The following is a 15,815-nucleotide window of genomic DNA, read 5'->3' as shown; positions in this document are numbered from 1 at the left end:
TCTAAAGTGGTGAATTGGCGGCTTAGGTTTCGACTTTCAAGACGAAATTGAATTGCGGATGTCCACCAAATTTGAAATACGGTTTTTCGATAGGTAAATCGTTCAGCGCCATCAACCGGTTAACTCACCGGTGCTTTTGCTTTAGTTTCTGATGCTGAACGTAGCAGACTACACTTCATCATTGTTAGAGGCGACTTGGGTACACCGGTACGGTTAATATTTTGCTAAGTACGGATGCCTATTTGAAGAAGAGCGATTTACTTAAATCGTCGCATTGGACGGGTATGCTTTTATTTTATCAATTGCAAATAATCTGTGACAATATAGTTGAATAAAAGTAAACGTTCATTTATAGTGTAAGACGTTTCAGCTCGTGATCGAAAATTATTTCAACCAAGGCTTAGGTGTTATGTAAGTTTAATCATTAATGTGACTTCATTTATCGTTCTGCGTCGTTAGTAAATAACATGAGCATCGAATGAGCCAACTGACCATTATTAAAGCCATTCAATACTCATAATAATTATAAAATTAATGCAATATAGAATATTAATTATAGTATATAATAACATCCTACCGATATGCTGAAGTGGGTTCACTCAAGAGTAATGAGACAAAAACGTCATTCAGTATAAACATTCAAAGTATCACAGCCCCATAGGCAATCCTACCCCTATGGGATACCATTAACTGTACGTATGATATAATCAAAGAAAGAAATTATGATAGATGGGTTTAAAAGTTAATGTTGCAGTACTTTCAACTGGTAAATATGGTTACTGAAGTGTCTAACAATATAAATGTGAATGAGTTTTTGTTGTGCTAAAGATTTGGGATAAAACAGTGGTATAATTGACAGTGTCACACGAATGGGCTACTACAGTCAATATTGATAACGTCCACGCTTCAATCTATAATACTAACTTGAAATTGTTATAATTAACATCAAATACCATGTATTTACCACTTTATTTAGAAAATATTACAAAAATTTAATAATGTTTTAAGGCTTCACAAAGGTTTGATCTTAATATACAGGATTTGCACATCTGGAGGAATCATACCATTTACACCAGGAGGACAGAAACCCGTCTCTTTTTGTCCTCCATGCAGCCCGGCCTTCTGGTGTAAGTTTCATTTATGCTCCATTTGTGTAAACTATCTATATACAGGATTTGCTGCTACTTAATGTCACCTCAAATGAAGTAACATCAGCCTGCTTGTGTAAAAGATAAGAGATAATGTTTGAAGGTACATTTGGATGTAAAATGTTATAAATAAGCAATTATATGACAACGGCAAAAATTTGCTCTCTTGTCATGAGAGTAGCGACGTTTCTTCATAAACGGGTCAAAATAAAGCTATATCTTCTGAAATATCATTCTGTATAAATTTATTATAATTATAATGTTAAATTAGATTTTTGGTAGAAAGTATCAATAAAACTGATTGAAGCCGACATATTACAAGAAGCTTCCTGTTTCGACTTTTTCGTTTGCCTAATTGACCATTTAGGCAAATCTTAGATTTAAGTGATAGTAGAGTGTAAGTTTGCCTAATATAGAAGTGTGTCGTCTTTATATGTGAAACTGGAGAAGCTACAACGTCAGTTAAATCGTTAGTTGAAAAGCGAAAATAAGTTGAACGCAATCAATAAGATACGTTTCATTCAAGCTTATACCATAGAGTGTGCGACACTATCGAAACAGGGTGAAGTCTTAATGGTGTCCTTTCGTTCGAGCATTTATATGTCGAATTTCATTCATGTAATTGGTAATCTTCACGATATGTATCACTTATTATTGGTACAAGTACTTGTATTGATATTCGATCAAGGTACTCGATACCAACAATTAGTACTCATCCAGGACTAACAGAAATTAGAAATGCCAAGATTAAACCCGGGAATTATAACCGAAAATCTATTGTTTTAGGCTTCTTCAACCTACAGCAGCGTTTTTACGCTCGTTTTTCTCAGCTTATTACTTGGTGACATGATACATTCTACCCGTGAACTGGAATGGTATATCAGAACAGTTAAGTCTTCAATTTCTGTGCATTGGAATCTCTCTTTCATAAAGACAAATAGGCTCTCCAAAGCCTAACCAGTGTATTGCGCACAATATATCTTAGATAGTCTTGCATGGTTCAGCTACATACGCCCCTTTCAATGATAAAACACCTCTGCTACAAGGTTTTTGACGACCAGAATTAACCCCTGTTACAATGCTATATTTTAGTAAAGATTGTGAAGTTATATTATTAAAATGTAAAATTATACTTCGTCTACCATAAAGTACACTATCGTTACAAACTTCCATTCCAGAGTCATGTTACCGAGATACAGTACACTAACCCTAAACATGTGGGAATTGGGGAAAATAGTCTGCTATTTGAAGGTTCACGAAATAGATGGCGTAAAGAACTTAAACATAGAGGTTAAAGGTTATTGCACTGACCTTTGACGATAACCGACACAAAATGCTGACATTACACCGTACGTTCAGTGTCAATTGAAAAGCTAACTGAACTGAACCACTATCTTTCCGTGCTTGCATGAACATCCAATCTCAGCCCAGAATCCAATTTCGCCTCGAAACCTAAGCCGCCAATCAAAAGCCAGAATCCAGTTCTCTATGGACCAATGAGCGACGAGAATCCAAGTGGGCGCGGAAGGCTAAGCCTGCAGAATACGGCGGATGCCATTGACCACGTGATATTCTAAACATAAATTTTATCTTTTTGGAATCTTTCAGAAGCCATATAGACCCCATAGTATTTGAGACAACCGTCGATCCTAGGTTTATCCTTCAAAACACGCAAAAATAACCTTTTTTACATTCGGGTTCGACGCTCATAGGTCTCGGAAATCTCGGCACAAGTCGGTAGCCACGTCAAAATCACGTGGCTTCTAAGTTCAAATACATTAAGCAGGACGTCAGGGGTGACGGTTTCTACACCTCCTCTTTAATTCAAGCAGAGAAGCCCAGAATGTGGTCTGTTAAAGATTACAAGTTAATGAAATCTATGTATTCCTGGTTCTAAAGATTTTCTACCCCCATCCCCTGTATTTTCCATTGTGGGAGTTAACAACTGCGGTTATTGGTCTAAACAATACCTCTCCTTTTCAGTTCCTCGCTTCTTAGATTAATGCATGGAACATCGCCTTAATTTTGTGACTTTTTTATCCTCTGTTTAAAATTCCTTTAGAACTCTTTAGTTTCATCTCCATAACAATTTATTATCACCGCCAATCTTTTCAATATTTAGACCAGTACCCTGTTTCAATAAGGCTCGGCCCTTAACTGTGAGACCTTTGCGCAGGGCCCGATGATTGAGTGAAGTCTAATCTGACGTAACCGACACCTTGCCTCTCTCGAAGCAAGATGCCTGCAGGGAAATGATAACGAAAATCAATTCAGGAGGTGGGCGGCAGCTAGAGTACTCCAAATGTGACAAGGTCCCTTCAACCATAAGGTGACAAAATATTCTTCCTGTAAGACTTCAATGTAGTAGGTTATGCTTCTGTTTCCCAAAGTTTTCGAAATTATTAAACAGGTTCTGCTCATCAATCATCATAATTTACATTTTATTATTTTATATTTTTTCGTTGATTTCAAAGAATTGTATTTTGTACAATTTCTACAGTAAATTTGGCTTTGTGCTATGCGATATTTTAAATGCTTGGTGAAAACAAGAAGTGATATCTAGTTGACTAGGGAGAAGTTATAAATTCGCCACTTTTCTAGCTTTGTCTCGAGTCCAAACGTAGGTCCGGAGTTAATCCCCAACTCTAAATTACAACCAGTATCTCATTAGTTCTTGAAAAGTCACGTCAGCCCGACGCGAATGACAAAAATTACGTATTTTCCGACTGAGGAGAGGTGAAATAGCCCGGTCTCCTTTTACGTACCCCCTTGTATTTTGAAAGGGGGGCTGGACTATGGCGCGCGAATACTTAGGCATCTTAGACCTTCTCCCAAGTAAACTAGATATCGCTTCTTGGTGAAAGTATGATTTTACTAGGACGGCCACTAGGTTAGACCACTTGAGAAGACAGTGAGATAATTTGCCGGACAAAAATTAATTAAAATTACCACGTGAATTGTTTATATTTAATGTCAATTTTTTTCCAAGAACCAAATTTATAATTTATTGAAGGCTCGAATTTACATTTTATCGAAAAGAGCGTATAAAATAATGAAAATATCAATTGAAACCATGTTTCTATCTACAATATTAAAGAACATACGAGGAATTATGTTTCCGTAATGACGCGTAATGGACACTACCCGTCAGGCTTTCACGCGCAGCACTGGGACGTACCCATATCCATCAGGTGGTACAAGACATCCAATAGGGTTACATCCCAGTGCTTCGTGCAGGAAAACTAACGCGTAGGGCGAAGAATCCCTTTAATTTTGATCCGAAAATATCTAGGTACCATAGAGGTTATACTATAGCGGAGTATAGACATGCATGAGAAAATATCTCTTCAAAATTAAAACCCAGTTCATTTCAGGTTTATCGCCCTAAGACCCTACTGTACTTCGGTCCAAACACCCTTTTTGAAACATACTGTATTATAGAGTGGTAACTTACATGGGTATGTACACTTATGCTTGAAATAACCTTCACTCTTACTGTACACATTTTATATTAAGGTAGCCGCGTAACTCAATTTATCGCCCCCTTTGGCGATACGTGGCCTTGCAACTATGCATTGCTGCTATAGATTTTCCTACACACGTATCGGTACCAACTTAAAATGATTCGAAAGATAACCCTTCCTTTGGAAATTGATTTAGAAGGGTAGGGAGAGTTAATATAATTTGATTAATAAAATTCATAAAACTTAATTCAATTATACTCAGACGTTGAGCTTCTCAATTTCTCTCACTAAATTTCACTTATTCCAGAAATTATATATTGCGTTGCACTTTCGAGTTCTGCTTCCAACTAGAGCTTTTAATCATTTTAATGCCTTAAAGGGACTGTAAAGAAGTCATCGGCAGGTGGGCAAAAGTTGTTTCAAATACGTCACGGGCACCACGTGACAACAAGATACAAAGAGTCCACATGGAGTGAGACTGGACACCTGGTTCTCGTATTTTTGGGAGATTCCAGCGCTAATTCTCCTAAATAGTAGTTTTTGAAATAAAAGGAACTAAGCTTCTTTGACCCACGCCTTTCCTCAGTCACGTGCCTCTGACGTATTTAAAACAATTTTTACCAGATGCCGATGCCTTCTTAACAGTCCCTTTAAAATATATTTTTTACTAACGCATTTCCAAACTGATAATTTATCTACAAGTTTAAGCATTGTAACTATAAATCCATAGAAGAAGGTACGTTTAAAGGTAGAAGTGTGCCTAAGCTGGTAATGTAAAGTAGTTCAAAGTGTAACAGCACAAGAGGTTGGAGTTCAAGTTTCTTTTATTCGTACCAAGTTACCATCGTTATTTAAAGGCATTGTTCAAAATATCCACTCTTGTGCAACTACACTTCAATACCAGCTTAGGCACACTTCTTTCTTTAAACGTCTTCTTCTGCTAGATAAAGGCTCATTAGTGTTCTTAGATTGGAGGCTATTGAAATTGTCTAAACAAGATGGGCACTCGGATATGTCTTACTCCTCGTGTGCGCCAATTTCCTGGTTTTAGGATATTCTAAACTGAATGTTTTAGACCCCATGTTCTTTGACACTTTTAACTCAGTCTGACCCAAAGAACACGAGTTCCCTTCCTGTATACTTAACGAGCCTGGCTTAGTCATATAGTTGACAGTAAACGTATTTTTAGTTAACTAAGTGTAATGCTTTTAATAATAATCTAAGCTTTGTCTATGAGGGGATTTCCACACTAAGCCTGTGGCTTGTTTACAGGTGGGTCCCTTAACAATGCATAGAGGGGTGGTGGCTATCCCCTATGCCACAGCTAACCTACAGCGCCCTATACTATTACTGTTAACCTCTGCAAGTTTTGATGGAAAAGAGAAACCGGGTTAGACCGCGGAGGAAAACTCCTTTTAACAAGCGGGGAGAGAACTTGCATACACTACACAGAAGGGTTTGTACCCAGATTTTTCACCCGGTGCCACAGTCCGGAATCGAACCAGGGATCCTCTTGCTGCGAGGCGAAAGCGCTTCGCCACCCCACTTTTAACAAGAATTTACAAAAGATCATGCCATGGTAGATCTTCGAGCATTGAAGCAGAAACCTCATTTTGTGAGTCAAATAGTTTAGTCAAGTGTTAACTTTTTTCTGTTGAGACACTTTCTACTGATTCTCCGAAAAGTTGAGTGTTTGAATCTACATGGAAGATTTAATGAGCGTTTCCGTTTTATAGACACTTTTCAAAGGGCCTCGCAGTACGAACGTTAAGATGGAACCTCCGGTATGTAGATTCAAAGAAGTTAGGTGGGGCTTCAAAGTTGCCACTCCACCTAAGTCCCTTTGTTGAAGCCACGTGTAACGTCTTTGGATCCACACAGCGGATGTTCCGTCTAAAGAAAACACTGGAAAAACATGACTCTATTTTACTTTTGAAAATAATCTATTCATTTTGCCCAGAATGAAATATCACCAAGAAAAAATTTCTAATTAATTTAAAACACTTTAACCTAAACATGACTAATCACTGTAAAGATTTATTTTTAAACATGAATATTCAACAGTTAAATATTTTAATTATTTTCACAGTAGTATAGAATTAATCAAAAACAGAGGAGCACAGGTTTTCACGGCACGGTTGTTCTCCCATCATTACCGTTCTATACTTCGGGCGTTTAAATAACTTGTTATTTTCTTAAGGCACAGTGACATGACTGGCTTCCATAAAAAAAATATTTTTTTACGACAATTAATTAAGTGAAAACCCTATTTTTACTTTACTTATATAAATTACTTCTAAGTCTCGTCTTATAAACCCTATTGTCCTATATCACACTCTGATTCGCGTAGAAAACTTACTAAAATGTGAATAAATCGATTAAAACCTAGGTCATAGTCTTCTATGTTACAATGCATGCGCTCTAGCTGAATCCAGGTAAATATCACTTCAAGAATCGACCCGTTTTAGCTTTGAAATTATGCACAATCCTTGGTTTACTGTACTAGATTTTCGTGTTGGGAAACAAGCATCAGTAACACTAGGGAAAAGTTTAGTTCCTCAAGGTTAGTTCAGTGAACTCCTAGCCCGTTAAGCCTGTTAAGAACGCTGTATTCAAGACGCGTAGCATTTCAGCTTTCTGATCAACCACTAATTAAGTCTCGTTGGATTGTTAAAAAATATGCAAAATATGTTAAAAAACCACATAACCAAGGACTATTTAGTGTTTTGTTGTCTACATGGACAGGAAACTTTCCTAATTTCAGTCTCTTTGAACACCCAAGCAACGTTAAATACCTTAGCTAGTGAATATATGTTTTTGATTTCTATGAGCTCCCCTGTTAGTTACATTAACTAAATTGTGCACATTGTACAGGGTGTTTCTGATAAGTGTGCCATAAATCAAGAGGGTTTGTTCTTTGCCCAATTTTGAGTGAAAATGTAATTCCTATGACTTTTGCCGTCCGGGTCGCTGATTTCGATTTATTGTTTGAGTATTTTACGGATGACCCCTTAAAATTAATTTAGAAACTAATAGACACTGCTAAGTTAATTAAAGGAAAGGTCCACAATTAGTAAAAAATACGAAAATGGTAACGAAAATAAATAATTTGTCTTTAATTATTTATATTATTATTTTTTAAAATGCAAAATAACCCATTCACCATAGCGCCATTTTTCTAATAATTTAAAGAGACTGTGATGTCAGACGCATGTAGCGTTTGGATTCGTTAGCACTTCGTCCAATCACAGGAAAGGAGCGAACAGATGGTTTTTAAAAATGGCGCTTCATATCTTTCCATTTCTAATTTGGTATTAAATTATAATTAATTAAAATTATTTCAAAAACACAATACTACTAGCAAACCTTAGACCCTCATTTCATGGCCTTTGATTTAAAATTAATGTGCAAAAGTGTTGGTCCTTTCCTTTAAGGGGCCATCCGTAAAATAATCCAATCTAAACTTGAAAACTAGAGATGGCCGATACCGATCGATACCGGTGCAAACAGGAACCGATACCGATATTTGCTCTCTATGATCCAATAACCCGATACTTCAACCGATTTCCGATACTTTTAGTAGGACAGTGCCATTTACATATGTATCAAAAATACCAAAAGGAGATGATTATTCTACTTGTGGTATAATGATTAGAGGTTTTCCAAAATAAAATGCTGAGATACCCTTTTACCCTTATAATTCTAGTAACTGTTAGCATAAGTGGATCATATTAGGGAGCTGTAATATGATCCACTTCTGCTGTTAGTGATTTATCATTGAAGTATTGAAAGCAAAAAATTAAATTAATTCAAAACTACAAAAATATTTGCGAAACTAACTTCTAAGTTTTGTCATCTCAAAATATTTTGATATAAAATATTTATTTTTATTTTTATCAAGTTCAGTTTTATAGTTATTTTTGCTTATGAGGAATCACCACGATTGACATTCGTACAAATGAGAAATCATCACGAAGAAATGAGATATTATCACCATCAATCACGTTTCTGAAAGACCTAAAAATGTCATGTGGCGCCATCTAATGCATTTTAAATGAGTATCAGTTTATTATCATATTAAACCAACTAATTCGATACTAATCGGAAACCCCGAGTATCGGTGCCAATAACGATATGGTATCGGTAGCGGTTCATCCCTATTGAAAACAGTGGCCCGGATGTCAAGATGTCATAGTTAATTTTCGACTCAAAGTCAAACAAAGAACTTGAATCTCTCCTGACTTTATAGAAATTTTGCATTACGGCAATTCGAAGTGTCATTCTTATTGCTACTGTGGTACTTATTGCACGTTGCGTCTTGTTTGCAGAATTTACGGTGAAACCTTTGTCCACACGAGCAATCGACCAAGTGCGTTTCATTTTGGCCGGCGGTAGCATGAGGTTTCGAAAAATATTTCCCGGAGTTCTAGCCGATTATGGGGCGAGTCGGAAATCCCCCTACGGATTTCCGACGACTTAAGGGATAACGTTCTTAGGAATTCAACAGGTTTCACTTGTTGAGGCTATACGATCTAGTTTATGTTACTCAAGTATAACCTTTATATGGGAGCAAACAAAGTAGACGTTATTGGGTCGATGGCCCATTGAACCCAACAGTTCTTTATACCATTACTACGTTCTTAAAAAAAGGCTTCTTTTTTGTTTGCAATGACGGGATGCCAATATGCCATATCTTCGATCCGATAGACAGCTAATATACAATAATATAAATCAAAGTCCTGACTGACTGACTGACAATCAACACCCAGCCCAACCCGCTTGCCCTAGAAGGCTGAAAATTTGCAGGAACGTTACTCATAAATAGTAGGCGCGTACCAAGAAAGATTTTTCCAATCCGCCGCCATCTTAAAAAATGGCGACCAGAAATGTAAAAAAAAATCTTCTCTATGCAACAAAGTCTGTGCGTTTCAACCGATTTCACAAATATTTAGTACAGTGGTTTCCTTTAACTTATGGTCTTTTGGGTTCGATTTGTTGCCATCTTTTTAAATGGCGGCCAGAAATTTAAAACCCTTCTTTATGGAATAATGTCCGCATGAAAAGAAATAAAAAATGTCCCGACGGGCTGACGGGCAACGACAAGTACCTTCGCTTCTAGTGTGTAACAAAAATAGGCCTATTAGTCATCAATAAAATCTACCTATTCTTTATATCATTTTGATGGAAGTTCTTATTACACGCGAGCGACGCCGCGGGCAACAGATAGTATACAATAACGCAGTTTCGGGATCAAACAGTCACAATTAGTTTTTTATCTTGCGAAAAATTAATTCACAAAAAGGGGACAATATTCTCACGCTAAAGTGTTATGTACAGGGCGTTTCTGATAAGTCTGCCATAAATGCTCTTTGGGCAATTTTGGGTCAAAACTGTTATATAATATTTTGCCACCCAGTCAACTGTTTTCAAGTTAATTTTGGACTACTTTACGGATGACTGCTTAAATTGACTTAAGAAACTGAAAGACAATGACTTATAATTTTATTAAGGGGTCATCTCTAAAACATTCAAATCATAACTCGTAAACAGTTACGCGGACGGCAAAATTTCACAGAGCATTTTCTACTCAATATTTCCCAAAGAACATCCCCCTTAATTTATGGCAGACTTATCAGAAAGACCCTGTATATTTGAGAAAGTTTGGTTTTTTTTTATCATTATGTACAGTCCCAATTCGTCTATTTCCGAACTTAACAAGTGCATCCATATAAGTAACCTTAATGGGGATATTTAAAAGTGGTTTGGTTGAGTTCTCCTAGCGAAGAACGTCCAATTCTAAAACCCTAATATATGAACCTCAAACTAATTTGAATTTTAAAATCATTAGGAGGTATTTTCTGGATATTTCACTATGCAGATAGGTCTTATAATTAGTAGAAAAATCGATAAAAATCACTAGATTTTTTCTTTTGATCCTCCCTTTATAAAGGCTGGTTTTCACTGGCTCAAAATAGGGTAAAATTCCTGTGTAACGCATATTTTTCAGAGGTAACTTGCCACCAAATTTTGAGATTTTTAGACATCATGCACGGAATAGACCATTTCGATGTGACTAAGAGGAAAATACACGAGGGTCTTCCATCTCGCTTTTTGGCGCCGACGCTGTAGTCTCTCTGTATCGGGAGAGTGCGCCTGCCCCCCCTTTTCACGTCAAAAAGGTCTATTTGGTTTCTATTTTTCCTCAATTTTTTAAGGAGTGCAAAGCGGTGGCCAATAGGAAGCGACGAATACGTGACATCATAGGCGTAATTTTTTGTCATTTCACGAGAAGTTTGTTTCAATGCCATTGCTTTTTCTTTCAAGTAAAGACGTTTTGGTTGTCCAGTTTAAAATTTCTATAAATGTACTGTTCCGAAGACTTTGTTTTTGCAAAGACTATAAAGAAAATCGATGGATTATTACTGGTGCAATTTGCAACATGAAGGGTAAGCCTAGGTCTCCACGAGCTCACGCTCTCTCGTACTACAAGATCCAGCAGAAGTAAGATGAGACTAGAAGTAAAGAGCTCTAGCTTTAGTAGTAGATCCTGGCACTAGTGAAAAAAATTGAGGATTTTATGTCGCTTCCATCGCGCCTACACTAGAGAGAAAAAAATTGGTCGAGTTCCAAAAATATTTCCAACCCCCTTCCCCTCAACCTAAATCCGCGGAACATGGACGCGGGTGCTTGAATCTAGTTCGGCCGTCTACCGCCACTAGCGTCTCACGTTTTGGAGGCAAAATTCAGAAGCCGCTACCAGGGGGACAACGGTTGGTGTGTTATCAAGAATATTGACTTTCGCCAAGTGAAAAATTTGGTTAGCTCAGTACTTCTGGTCTCATCTTACTTCTGGTTTCAGTGAAAACGGTGACTCGGCGTTTATTTTTCCGACGAATTTTCCGCACAATGATTATAAAACATTATTACGGTTTCCTGAAACATTGGTCGGTGAAAACGAGCCTTAACACGCTTGGCGTCATGGAGTTACATTTGAGTACTAAAGTTCGTTCGATTTGCTAAATAAAAAAGGTATAATTGTAATTTGCACCTGCAATAACTGTCGTAAAAACCCTCATCGCGACAATTAAGCGTGTGTGTGCATATACTTTTACTTCATACCATATAACCAACCACCCCTTCAATGTAAACCCTAAGCTGTAAAGGATATTTATAGAAAATGCTAACCTACATGTGCATGCACGCCGTTCGAACCCAAAAAGAAAGGTTGTTGGATCGACCGGGTCGTTCTCGGCTGACGGCTGACACTAGGAGGAATTATTCAAACGGGTACAGGATTGTTTTTCCAGAAAATCGAAGATTGAAACTCAAGCTGATAGGTGAACTGGGTATTACTAAAGGGAGCTTTCTGTTGGGGGAGGAGCTAAGATTCGTGAGATAATTTTCACGGCCATACTGGTTGGTTGAATGCAAAACGAAAGCTGATACCCACCAATATGGCTGCCAGAACCTTGGTAAGACTTAGAAGGGTGTGACGTACTACTCAGCATTCTACTGAAAGCTCTCTATATTTAAGATCTTGACCTAGAATTTAAAAGAACAATTAAATATGATATTCATAGCCTTAGTGGGTATTTTGAATTTTGTATCAATGGTAGAAAAAAAAATAATTTTTAAACAACAATTACTTTGATATGGATTCCTACATAAACATTGACCCCGTTAACAAGAATATGGTTGGTTCGCCAATAGGAATGCAGTTTGAGTGATTTCCTCGTGTTGGGACATTTGAGAGACCATGTTTTATATTACTTTGGATTCCAGAAGTCCCTCCAGGTCCGCGAAGAAACACAAATTCCATCTTGAACAAATATTCATTCCATTGTCGTTTTAATTTGGGATTGAAGAAATGGTTAAGTGCCTTGAAAGAGCTGGTTAACGGGTAATGATTTTTCTAATGTTAAAATACCGAAGGGTTATCCAATCAAAGTTTCTGTGCAAGGTATTAAGGGTTACGTGGCGCTGCAGGTAACCATTTTAGCACCGTTAAAGGTAGCCCATCGAGAGGGCAATTCACTCAAAATTTCTGTACCATGAGCCCAGCCCTTGGGCCATCTTGTTCATATTTAATGCAATTGCTTTGAATTCTGAGCTCCGCCCGAAAACCTCGGTTCAATTTCACATTAAACTTGGTATAGGGAGTGGGCAAAGGGGTGAAAATCTTCCCTACTAAGCGTCAGACCATCACTTAGCCAATCAGGCGCCTTCCCCCAATAGCCTTTTACTCTGACAAATTTGCCACCATTTTGGTGGAAAGGGGAGGAGCCATTTTAAGCCACACCTCTCTGGCAGCTCCCTATTGGGTGAGTTTTTTTGGTTTTCAAAATGGCAGGTTTATTTATGTTAATTGGAAGTACAAAAGACAAATCAAAACACGGTATAAAAATAATATTGACAAACATAATAAAAGAGTTCTAATGTTACGGATATAATTTTTGAAATTCATTTAATAAAAAGAGAATTATCGAAATTGGTTAAGTCATAGCTGAAAAGCAGCGCATTTTTCATGCCCCAATTGATGGCTTCCAATAGAAATTATTTGACTTATTAAAAACAAAAGACCTGGGTTAATTTATGTCTTCACGCGTGTATTTTTCTTGTATGGTAAATATACCAAATGAGTTTATACTTTGAATTCCATTACCGCATGACCAATCCAGTAAACAAGACGTTTACACCATCCATGTCGTGAAATAACGGGAGGAAAGACGGGTCGAATCTGTTAGAAGGAGAAGTAGAATTTCTAGGGGAGAGAGCGCGCGAACGAGCGTCGGTGAACGCCAAGGTTTTAGAGCTAGGTCGTTGGGTAGTCCGTTTCTCCTCGAAGCAAACAGTACATTCCCGTCGGGGCTCGCACACATTGAATTGAACGTGTGTTTGTAGGTAGACCCCGACCACCCCCTTCCTTCTGTTAAATATGGCGCTTTGTCGTCGTAACGTTTAAATCTGTAGGTCATGTTAGGCTTAGTATCTTACGCTTTAAACTCGTGATTTTGGCCAGAATTGTACAAGAAAATTGAACTATTATGGTAGTGTTAACGATTTTACTGACTTACAAAAGAAGATACTGGAAAGAATCGAAACCTGTTGGAGATTCTTGCCGTTCGCGAAACCCGACGTGTGATACCGATCCTATCTCTAAGGGCATAGCGGATACGTTTGATGCCAGCGATAAAAGCCATTGTGGAGGACGTGAAATTTATTCAAAATCCAAAATCGGATTATGATTAGGGAGTTTTTCTAAAGGATTTTCGGTTTTCGTTTTTGCTAACTTGTATAAAGAAAAAATCCTTTTTATTTTCGTGAATCATAATTTTCGCAATCCTCGCGTGATAGTGTTGTTGATTCGAAAAGATTTATTCTTAATAATATCGTATTCTTAAACGAAGGTTTACCTTAAAGTGATTTTATAAACGTTGGATGATAAAGCGCAATATGTGTTAAATGGCGAAGAGTAACAAGTGAAAACGTTGAATCAAGATTAAACACGGTACTTTAGGTAAGTGTTGTATTTTTGAATTTGTTAAGTTTCAAGGTGTTGATCGGGTGTTCATGGGCCTAGTGTCCTGTCTATGATTTTAAGCACTAAGTACTAAGTTATCTTAAGTGCTTGAAATGGTTTGTTAAGATACAGAGATATTTATAGCTTTCAAATTCAATTAATTTCTTATTTTAATCATAGTGCTAGAATGTTACGAGTTATAATGGGATGTTATTTGCAAGCTTATTGGCTTGGGGTTTGCGGATCCATCTTTGAGGAACTCAACCAAACCACTTCTAAAAAACCTTCCCATGGTGTTACTTATATCAAGCATAAATTGTGAATGAATAACGGCTAAATATGGACCACGGTCCGAAACCAGAGCTCGGCATTTTCTATCCATTATCCACAAATTGGTGGATAACCGATTATTTATAAACAAAGTTGTGGATAATAATATGGACGTTCTGTGGATGATTTTCGAGTATGGATAAAGATAAAATAACGTGGATAATGGATAGATAATGCCGAGCTCTATCCGAAACCTCCCAAGTTAAAGTTTTGATTTAAACAAAACATTTTAATAACTCCGTGATGTAGCAGTACTAATTTTAAATTTCGAAAAATAATTTAAAAAAACCATGCATCAGAACCATAATACCACTTCTAAAACCTTACCCAGGTGTTACTTATTTGTACCATAAACTTTGATCAAAATCAGTAACTAATTGTGACTGTGCATAAAGAATAAATAAATAAACAAACAAACCCCTTTCTGAAATAAGATATAGTGAATGTATTTGAACTCGGGCATAAAACGTGGCAGTCATCGATTAAATTGAAATTCTAAACCCATACACTGGGGTCTAAAAATGGTCTCTACATGGTTTAAACTAAAACATCACACCAGTAATAATTTAAATTTACTTGTATTAAGGTTTGAAAATGGTTTCAGTAGAAATTAACCATAAATGGTTTGTCGATAAAGGTCGAATAAACCGACGATGTTCAGGACCGTATTAGACATGAAACCTTTATGATCTAGTAGTCACTTTTTATTAAACAGAATCAGCGGTCAAAAACAGGGTCATTCTTTTTAAAACTATGCGTTTGAGGAAAGTAAATGATATTAATATCCGGTCGTTAAAATAACCACATGTTACAGTCGAGTTCAATCTTTAAAATAAATTACTTAAACCAGGTTTTACTAAATAAAATACTGAAGACCAAAATCTGTTGACGAATAGATCCTTTTCAAAAGTCGGTGGTAAAAGAGAGTCTAGCGTTGAACCACTATGTTTTCTTAAAGGCCGACTTCCAGAGAAAAGGGTTCTAGCGAACTGAAAACCGAGCATCGAGACTAACAATGAAGCGACCGTGCCGATTTTCGAAGCCCCGCTGTGGAAGGGTTCTAGCTAACTGAAAGCCGTGCAATGTGGTTCTAGCGAACTGAAGATGAACGATAGAGATCCTTTCAAATTTATTTCCTCTCGAATTTTTGCTTTCCCCTGTAGGGTATTCTCTATTGCGTATCTTCAGTTCGCTAGAACCCTTCCATCTTTTGCCCCAGCGGGGATTCGAAAATCGGCACGGTCGCTCCATTGTTAGTCTCGATGCTCGGTTTTCAGTTCGCTAGAATTCTTTTTGATGGAAGTCGGCCTTTAAGACGGAACCTTCGATAGTGAAATAGCACCGTCTTAACCC

General features: G+C 37.2%; 1 protein-coding gene and 1 long non-coding RNA gene across 7 annotated transcripts in view; both read left to right on the top strand.

Annotated features, from left to right (window-relative positions):
* LOC149616329 (uncharacterized) lies at positions 1-6,679 on the top strand. 4 transcript variants are annotated; one of them, XR_016376126.1, is made up of 6 exons: positions 1-282; positions 356-411; positions 560-956; positions 1,039-3,477; positions 4,523-4,606; positions 5,885-6,679. It is a non-coding gene; the product is annotated as an uncharacterized LOC149616329 (long non-coding RNA). The 4 variants fall into 4 exon arrangements; XR_016376129.1 differs by lacking the exon at positions 5,885-6,679 and having other exon boundaries at positions 560-766; positions 829-956; positions 4,523-4,627; XR_016376128.1 differs by lacking the exon at positions 5,885-6,679 and having other exon boundaries at positions 1,039-2,996; positions 3,325-3,477; positions 4,523-4,627.
* Positions 6,680-13,307: 6,628 nt separating this feature from the next.
* Positions 13,308-15,815, top strand: part of LOC149616327 (potassium voltage-gated channel subfamily KQT member 1-like) — a 50,591-nt gene continuing 48,083 nt past the window's right edge. For all 3 annotated transcript variants that reach the window (XR_016376125.1, XM_089857609.1, XM_089857608.1), the window contains exon 1: positions 13,308-14,129. The gene's annotated coding sequence lies outside the window, so the exon portion shown is untranslated. The remainder of the gene's footprint in view (positions 14,130-15,815) is intronic.

This window comes from Phalangium opilio, unplaced genomic scaffold (genome assembly GCF_054372755.1).
Source record: "Phalangium opilio isolate 3A_F unplaced genomic scaffold, DU_Popi_V2 ptg000217l_1, whole genome shotgun sequence".
Taxonomy (NCBI): Eukaryota; Metazoa; Arthropoda; class Arachnida; order Opiliones; family Phalangiidae; genus Phalangium; species Phalangium opilio.
Note: the sequence above shows the minus strand (reverse complement) of the source record. Positions and strands in the feature narration are given on the sequence as shown.